This window comes from Triturus cristatus, chromosome 4_2 (assembly GCF_964204655.1).
Source record: "Triturus cristatus chromosome 4_2, aTriCri1.1, whole genome shotgun sequence".
Classification (NCBI taxonomy): Eukaryota; Metazoa; Chordata; class Amphibia; order Caudata; family Salamandridae; genus Triturus; species Triturus cristatus.
The window spans coordinates 930,070,817-930,078,316 of NC_140586.1; the positions used below are offsets into that span (position 1 = coordinate 930,070,817).

A 7,500-nucleotide genomic window follows, 5' to 3' on the forward strand; every position below is an offset into this window, starting at 1 on the left:
TAATGGTGTTAGGGCCAGTATTACAACCAGTCCCAGTGTATGAGATACATGTATGACTTTTCTGTGGCCTTCTTAGCGTAGCTATCTGCTCCTCTGGTGGTGTTCTACCAGCCTGTCAGGCGTGTGTCTTGCCCATCCAATCTTCACTGTGGCATGTTAGACTTGTCTTCTCTGTGAGCGGAGTCTCCTTCCCAGAGCAGGTGCTTTCTCTGAACTCTTGCTTTGTAAGACTGCTGGGCAAGGCCCTCCCTAGCCCCTCACTCAGATAGATACATTTACCTGCAGAGCTCAGCTTTGGAGAAAGAGAGGGGGCAGAGAGCGCAAAGGGGAAGGCCCAAGGTGCACACCTTATTTTACATAAAAGCTCGGGCTCTTGGGAGGACAGGGACATGAGGGTTCTCAGGGAAAGCCATCACATTAGTATTGATGGCTGGGCCTTGAAACCCAACAATCCCGGAATGGCCAGGCACAAAATGCCTGTGCAATAGGCCTGACCATAGGCTTCTGGAGGTCTTGCTCTCCAGAGGCCCCAGTGGTCTAAGCCCGACCAGGGCTGTGCCCGACCAGGGCTGTAGGCCGCGTTGGGAGCGCGTTGGGAGCGCGTTAGGGAAGCATAAAGGGACGCAGGGCGCAGAACTCTGCCCGTTTCACCCCAGCATTTCGGGGAGGACAGGGAATTTGGCAAAGACAGTGGGAAGGATTTTTAAGGAGGAGAGTTCAGTGACATGATCTGAAACACAATAGTGCTGGTGATCTGGAGGCTGCCTTCTATGAGCCACTTCTGTCGGGAGCAGCCTGCTATCATGCCCTGATAACCACAACACTAGTCCCAAGCCAGTGACCTCAGCAAATGCAAAAACATTCATACTTATAGTCTCCTGCATCTGATTCTTGCCATCATGTGAAACGTTGGCATTCCAATGTCTGTTGCACACACTTTGTTCATAGGTGTGCAATTTGAGTGCGTGCGCCTCATCACTGTCTTGGACAGAGCTCTGTCTCTAAGCTACACATGTGAAGCATTGGTGGTTCAGTGGTAGAATTCTCGCCTGCCACGCGGGAGGCCCGGGTTCGATTCCCGGCCAATGCAAGGCTGTGTTCTTTTGACTTTGCTTTCTAAATCAAATATGGGAACTCAGTGGGGCATAAAATGGGAAACAGTGACCCCGACGTGATTTGAACACGCAACCTTCTGATCTGGAGTCAGACGCGCTACCGTTGCGCCACAAGGTCCTTGCTTTTGGAGTCACATCAGCAAATGTTGTGAGCCTTTTCATTTTTGCCCACCTCCTTATATGCCTAGGGTTGTATTACAAGGTTCGGCTTTTTGTTTTCCATCCTATTGATGAAATTGAGTGCAGGTGCAGAGAGAACGCAGAGGATTGAAATGTTCAGGGAAAGGGTCTCACGCAGGAGCTCTAGACCAAAGGCACATTACTATGATTTATTAAAGTGCTTCATGCATGCAAAAGGAAACGTCCCTGGGTGGGCTTGAACCACCAACCTTTCGGTTAACAGCCGAACGCGCTAACCGATTGCGCCAAAGAGACTAGAGACAAAAGCACATCTCCTGAGACTCAACATATATCTTTATGTGTGCGCGCCTGCCTTGAGCTTGTGTTATATAAGGCGTCTTTATCCTACGCAGCATTTGCCATTTGCTTAGTGTCTTGTCACTGTTGGGTGTTATGATGCGCAGACTACTGTCTAATGGTGTTAGGGCCAGTATTACAACCAGTCCCAGTGTATGAGATACATGTATGACTTTTCTGTGGCCTTCTTAGCGTAGCTATCTGCTCCTCTGGTGGTGTTCTACCAGCCTGTCAGGCGTGTGTCTTGCCCATCCAATCTTCACTGTGGCATGTTAGACTTGTCTTCTCTGTGAGCGGAGTCTCCTTCCCAGAGCAGGTGCTTTCTCTGAACTCTTGCTTTGTAAGACTGCTGGGCAAGGCCCTCCCTAGCCCCTCACTCAGATAGATACATTTACCTGCAGAGCTCAGCTTTGGAGAAAGAGAGGGGGCAGAGAGCGCAAAGGGGAAGGCCCAAGGTGCACACCTTATTTTACATAAAAGCTCGGGCTCTTGGGAGGACAGGGACATGAGGGTTCTCAGGGAAAGCCATCACATTAGTATTGATGGCTGGGCCTTGAAACCCAACAATCCCGGAATGGCCAGGCACAAAATGCCTGTGCAATAGGCCTGACCATAGGCTTCTGGAGGTCTTGCTCTCCAGAGGCCCCAGTGGTCTAAGCCCGACCAGGGCTGTGCCCGACCAGGGCTGTAGGCCGCGTTGGGAGCGCGTTGGGAGCGCGTTAGGGAAGCATAAAGGGACGCAGGGCGCAGAACTCTGCCCGTTTCACCCCAGCATTTCGGGGAGGACAGGGAATTTGGCAAAGACAGTGGGAAGGATTTTTAAGGAGGAGAGTTCAGTGACATGATCTGAAACACAATAGTGCTGGTGATCTGGAGGCTGCCTTCTATGAGCCACTTCTGTCGGGAGCAGCCTGCCATCATGCCCTGATAACCACAACACTAGTCCCAAGCCAGTGACCTCAGCAAATGCAAAAACATTCATACTTATAGTCTCCTGCATCTGATTCTTGCCATCATGTGAAACGTTGGCATTCCAATGTCTGTTGCACACACTTTGTTCATAGGTGTGCAATTTGAGTGCGTGCGCCTCATCACTGTCTTGGACAGAGCTCTGTCTCTAAGCTACACATGTGAAGCATTGGTGGTTCAGTGGTAGAATTCTCGCCTGCCATGCGGGAGGCCCGGGTTCGATTCCCGGCCAATGCAAGGCTGTGTTCTTTTGACTTTGCTTTCTAAATCAAATATGGGAACACAGTGGGGCATAAAATGGGAAACAGTGACCCCGACGTGATTTGAACACGCAACCTTCTGATCTGGAGTCAGACGCGCTACCGTTGGGCCACAAGGTCCTCTCTTTTGGAGTCACATCAGCAAATGTTGTGAGCCTTTTCATTTTTGCCCACCTCCTTATATGCCTAGGGTTGTATTACAAGGTTCGGCTTTTTGTTTTCCATCCTATTGATGAAATTGAGTGCAGGTGCAGAGAGAACGCAGAGGATTGAAATGTTCAGGGAAAGGGTCTCACGCAGGAGCTCTAGACCAAAGGCACATTACTATGATTTATTAAAGTGCTTCATGCATGCAAAAGGAAACGTCCCTGGGTGGGCTTGAACCACCAACCTTTCGGTTAACAGCCGAACGCGCTAACCGATTGCGCCAAAGAGACTAGAGACAAAAGCACATCTCCTGAGACTCAACATATATCTTTATGTGTGCGCGCCTGCCTTGAGCTTGTGTTATATAAGGCGTCTTTATCCTACGCAGCATTTGCCATTTGCTTAGTGTCTTGTCACTGTTGGGTGTTATGATGCGCAGACTACTGTCTAATGGTGTTAGGGCCAGTATTACAACCAGTCCCAGTGTATGAGATACATGTATGACTTTTCTGTGGCCTTCTTAGCGTAGCTATCTGCTCCTCTGGTGGTGTTCTACCAGCCTGTCAGGCGTGTGTCTTGCCCATCCAATCTTCACTGTGGCATGTTAGACTTGTCTTCTCTGTGAGCGGAGTCTCCTTCCCAGAGCAGGTGCTTTCTCTGAACTCTTGCTTTGTAAGACTGCTGGGCAAGGCCCTCCCTAGCCCCTCACTCAGATAGATACATTTACCTGCAGAGCTCAGCTTTGGAGAAAGAGAGGGGGCAGAGAGCGCAAAGGGGAAGGCCCAAGGTGCACACCTTATTTTACATAAAAGCTCGGGCTCTTGGGAGGACAGGGACATGAGGGTTCTCAGGGAAAGCCATCACATTAGTATTGATGGCTGGGCCTTGAAACACAACAATCCCGGAATGGCCAGGCACAAAATGCCTGTGCAATAGGCCTGACCATAGGCTTCTGGAGGTCTTGCTCTCCAGAGGCCCCAGTGGTCTAAGCCCGACCAGGGCTGTGCCCGACCAGGGCTGTAGGCCGCGTTGGGACGCATAAAGGGACGCAGGGCGCAGAACTCTGCCCGTTTCACCCCAGCATTTCGGGGAGGACAGGGAATTTGGCAAAGACAGTGGGAAGGATTTTTAAGGAGGAGAGTTCAGTGACATGATCTGAAACACAATAGTGCTGGTGATCTGGAGGCTGCCTTCTATGAGCCACTTCTGTCGGGAGCAGTCTGCCATCATGCCCTGATAACCACAACACTAGTCCCAAGCCAGTGACCTCAGCAAATGCAAAAACATTCATACTTATAGTCTCCTGCATCTGATTCTTGCCATCATGTGAAACGTTGGCATTCCAATGTCTGTTGCACACACTTTGTTCATAGGTGTGCAATTTGAGTGCGTGCGCCTCATCACTGTCTTGGACAGAGCTCTGTCCCTAAGCTACACATGTGAAGCATTGGTGGTTCAGTGGTAGAATTCTCGCCTGCCACGCGGGAGGCCCGGATTCGATTCCCGGCCAATGCAAGGCTGTGTTCTTTTGACTTTGCTTTCTAAATCAAATATGGGAACTCAGTGGGGCATAAAATGGGAAACAGTGACCCCGACGTGATTTGAACACGCAACCTTCTGATCTGGAGTCAGACGCGCTACCGTTGCGCCACGAGGTCCTTGCATTTGGAGTCACATCAGCAAATGTTGTGAGCCTTTTCATTTTTGCCCACCTCCTTATATGCCTAGGGTTGTATTACAAGGTTTGGCTTTTTGTTTTCCATCCTATTGATGAAATTGAGTGCAGGTGCAGAGAGAACGCAGAGGATTGAAATGTTCAGGGAAAGGGTCTCACGCAGGAGCTTTAGACCAAAGGCACATTACTATGATTTATTAAAGTGCTTCATGCAAGCAAAAGGAAACGTCCCTGGGTGGGCTTGAACCACCAACCTTTCGGTTAACAGCCGAACGCGCTAACCGATTGCACCACAGAGACTAGTGACAAAAGCACATCTCCTGAGACCCAACATATATCTTTATGTGTGCGCGCCTGCCTTGAGCTTGTGTTATATAAGGCGTCTTTATCCTACGCAGCATTTGCCATTTGCTTAGTGTCTTGTCACTGTTGGGTGTTATGATGCGCAGACTACTATCTAATGGTGTTAGGGCCAGTATTACAACCAGTCCCAGTGTATGAGATACATGTATGACTTTTCTGTGGCCTTCTTAGCGTAGCTATCTGCTCCTCTGGTGGTGTTCTACCAGCCTGTCAGGCGTGTGTCTTGCCCATCCAATCTTCACTGTGGCATGTTAGACTTGTCTTCTCTGTGAGCGGAGTCTCCTTCCCAGAGCAGGTGCTTTCTCTGAACTCTTGCTTTGTAAGACTGCTGGGCAAGGCCCTCCCTAGCCCCTCACTCAGATAGATACATTTACCTGCAGAGCTCAGCTTTGGAGAAAGAGAGGGGGCAGAGAGCGCAAAGGGGAAGGCCCAAGGTGCACACCTTATTTTACATAAAAGCTCGGGCTCTTGGGAGGACAGGGACATGAGGGTTCTCAGGGAAAGCCATCACATTAGTATTGATGGCTGGGCCTTGAAACACAACAATCCCGGAATGGCCAGGCACAAAATGCCTGTGCAATAGGCCCGACCATAGGCTTCTGGAGGTCTTGCTCTCCAGAGGCCCCAGTGGTCTAAGCCCGACCAGGGCTGTGCCCGACCAGGGCTGTAGGCCGCGTTGGGAGCGCGTTAGGGACGCAGGGCGCAGAACTCTGCCCGTTTCACCCCAGCATTTCGGGGAGGACAGGGAATTTGGCAAAGACAGTGGGAAGGATTTTTAAGGAGGAGAGTTCAGTGACATGATCTGAAACACAATAGTGCTGGTGATCTGGAGGCTGCCTTCTATGAGCCCCTTCTGTCGGGAGCAGCCTGCCATCATGCCCTGATAACCACAACACTAGTCCCAAGCCAGTGACCTCAGCAAATGCAAAAACATTCATACTTATAGTCTCCTGCATCTGATTCTTGCCATCATGTGAAACGTTGGCATTCCAATGTCTGTTGCACACACTTTGTTCATAGGTGTGCAATTTGAGTGCGTGCGCCTCATCACTGTCTTGGACAGAGCTCTGTCTCTAAGCTACACATGTGAAGCATTGGTGGTTCAGTGGTAGAATTCTCGCCTGCCACGCGGGAGGCCTGGGTTCGATTCCCGGCCAATGCAAGGCTGTGTTCTTTTGACTTTGCTTTCTAAATCAAATATGGGAACTCAGTGGGGCATAAAATGGGAAACAGTGACCCCGACGTGATTTGAACACGCAACCTTCTGATCTGGAGTCAGACGCGCTACCGTTGCGCCACGAGGTCCTTGCTTTTGGAGTCACATCAGCAAATGTTGTGAGCCTTTTCATTTTTGCCCACCTCCTTATATGCCTAGGGTTGTATTACAAGGTTTGGCTTTTTGTTTTCCATCCTATTGATGAAATTGAGTGCAGGTGCAGAGAGAACGCAGAGGATTGAAATGTTCAGGGAAAGGGTCTCACGCAGGAGCTCTAGACCAAAGGCACATTACTATGATTTATTAAAGTGCTTCATGCATGCAAAAGGAAACGTCCCTGGGTGGGCTTGAACCACCAACCTTTCGGTTAACAGCCGAACACGCTAACCAATTGCGCCACAGAGACTAGTGACAAAAGCGCATCTCCTGAGACTCAACATATATCTTTATGTGTGCGCGCCTGCCTTGAGCTTGTGTTATATAAGGCGTCTTTATCCTACGCAGCATTTGCCATTTGCTTAGTGTCTTGTCACTGTTGGGTGTTATGATGCGCAGACTACTATCTAATGGTGTTAGGGCCAGTATTACAACCAGTCCCAGTGTATGAGATACATGTATGACTTTTCTGTGGCCTTCTTAGCGTAGCTATCTGCTCCTCTGGTGGTGTTCTACCAGCCTGTCAGGCGTGTGTCTTGCCCATCCAATCTTCACTGTGGCATGTTAGACTTGTCTTCTCTGTGAGCGGAGTCTCCTTCCCAGAGCAGGTGCTTTCTCTGAACTCTTGCTTTGTAAGACTGCTGGGCAAGGCCCTCCCTAGCCCCTCACTCAGATAGATACATTTACCTGCAGAGCTCAGCTTTGGAGAAAGAGAGGGGGCAGAGAGCGCAAAGGGGAAGGCCCAAGGTGCACACCTTATTTTACATAAAAGCTCGGGCTCTTGGGAGGACAGGGACATGAGGGTTCTCAGGGAAAGCCATCACATTAGTATTGATGGCTGGGCCTTGAAACACAACAATCCCGGAATGGCCAGGCACAAAATGCCTGTGCAATAGGCCTGACCATAGGCTTCTGGAGGTCTTGCTCTCCAGAGGCCCCAGTGGTCTAAGCCCGACCAGGGCTGTGCCCGACCAGGGCTGTAGGCCGCGTTGGGAGCGCGTTGGGAGCGCGTTAGGGACGCATAAAGGGACGCAGGGCGCAGAACTCTGCCCGTTTCACCCCAGCATTTCGGGGAGGACAGGGAATTTGGCAAAGACAGTGGGAAGGATTTTTAAGGAGGAG

The 7,500-nt window shown here is 50.3% G+C and overlaps 12 non-coding genes across 12 annotated transcripts; 4 read left to right on the top strand and 8 right to left on the bottom strand.

The window, feature by feature from the left end:
- The first annotated feature begins 1,019 nt into the window (after positions 1-1,019).
- On the top strand, positions 1,020-1,090 carry TRNAG-GCC (transfer RNA glycine (anticodon GCC)). Its single transcript has one exon. It is a non-coding gene; the product is annotated as a tRNA-Gly (tRNA).
- Positions 1,091-1,161: 71 nt separating this feature from the next.
- Positions 1,162-1,233, bottom strand: TRNAW-CCA (transfer RNA tryptophan (anticodon CCA)). Its single transcript has one exon. It is a non-coding gene; the product is annotated as a tRNA-Trp (tRNA).
- Positions 1,234-1,476: 243 nt separating this feature from the next.
- TRNAN-GUU (transfer RNA asparagine (anticodon GUU)) lies at positions 1,477-1,550 on the bottom strand. Its single transcript has one exon. It is a non-coding gene; the product is annotated as a tRNA-Asn (tRNA).
- A 1,177-nt stretch (positions 1,551-2,727) lies between these two features.
- On the top strand, positions 2,728-2,798 carry TRNAG-GCC (transfer RNA glycine (anticodon GCC)). Its single transcript has one exon. It is a non-coding gene; the product is annotated as a tRNA-Gly (tRNA).
- Positions 2,799-2,869: 71 nt separating this feature from the next.
- TRNAW-CCA (transfer RNA tryptophan (anticodon CCA)) lies at positions 2,870-2,941 on the bottom strand. The gene has a single exon. It is a non-coding gene; the product is annotated as a tRNA-Trp (tRNA).
- A 243-nt stretch (positions 2,942-3,184) lies between these two features.
- Positions 3,185-3,258, bottom strand: TRNAN-GUU (transfer RNA asparagine (anticodon GUU)). The gene has a single exon. It is a non-coding gene; the product is annotated as a tRNA-Asn (tRNA).
- A 1,154-nt stretch (positions 3,259-4,412) lies between these two features.
- TRNAG-GCC (transfer RNA glycine (anticodon GCC)) lies at positions 4,413-4,483 on the top strand. The gene has a single exon. It is a non-coding gene; the product is annotated as a tRNA-Gly (tRNA).
- Positions 4,484-4,554: 71 nt separating this feature from the next.
- On the bottom strand, positions 4,555-4,626 carry TRNAW-CCA (transfer RNA tryptophan (anticodon CCA)). Its single transcript has one exon. It is a non-coding gene; the product is annotated as a tRNA-Trp (tRNA).
- Positions 4,627-4,869: 243 nt separating this feature from the next.
- On the bottom strand, positions 4,870-4,943 carry TRNAN-GUU (transfer RNA asparagine (anticodon GUU)). Its single transcript has one exon. It is a non-coding gene; the product is annotated as a tRNA-Asn (tRNA).
- A 1,154-nt stretch (positions 4,944-6,097) lies between these two features.
- Positions 6,098-6,168, top strand: TRNAG-GCC (transfer RNA glycine (anticodon GCC)). The gene has a single exon. It is a non-coding gene; the product is annotated as a tRNA-Gly (tRNA).
- Positions 6,169-6,239: 71 nt separating this feature from the next.
- TRNAW-CCA (transfer RNA tryptophan (anticodon CCA)) lies at positions 6,240-6,311 on the bottom strand. The gene has a single exon. It is a non-coding gene; the product is annotated as a tRNA-Trp (tRNA).
- A 243-nt stretch (positions 6,312-6,554) lies between these two features.
- On the bottom strand, positions 6,555-6,628 carry TRNAN-GUU (transfer RNA asparagine (anticodon GUU)). Its single transcript has one exon. It is a non-coding gene; the product is annotated as a tRNA-Asn (tRNA).
- Positions 6,629-7,500: the final 872 nt, after the last annotated feature.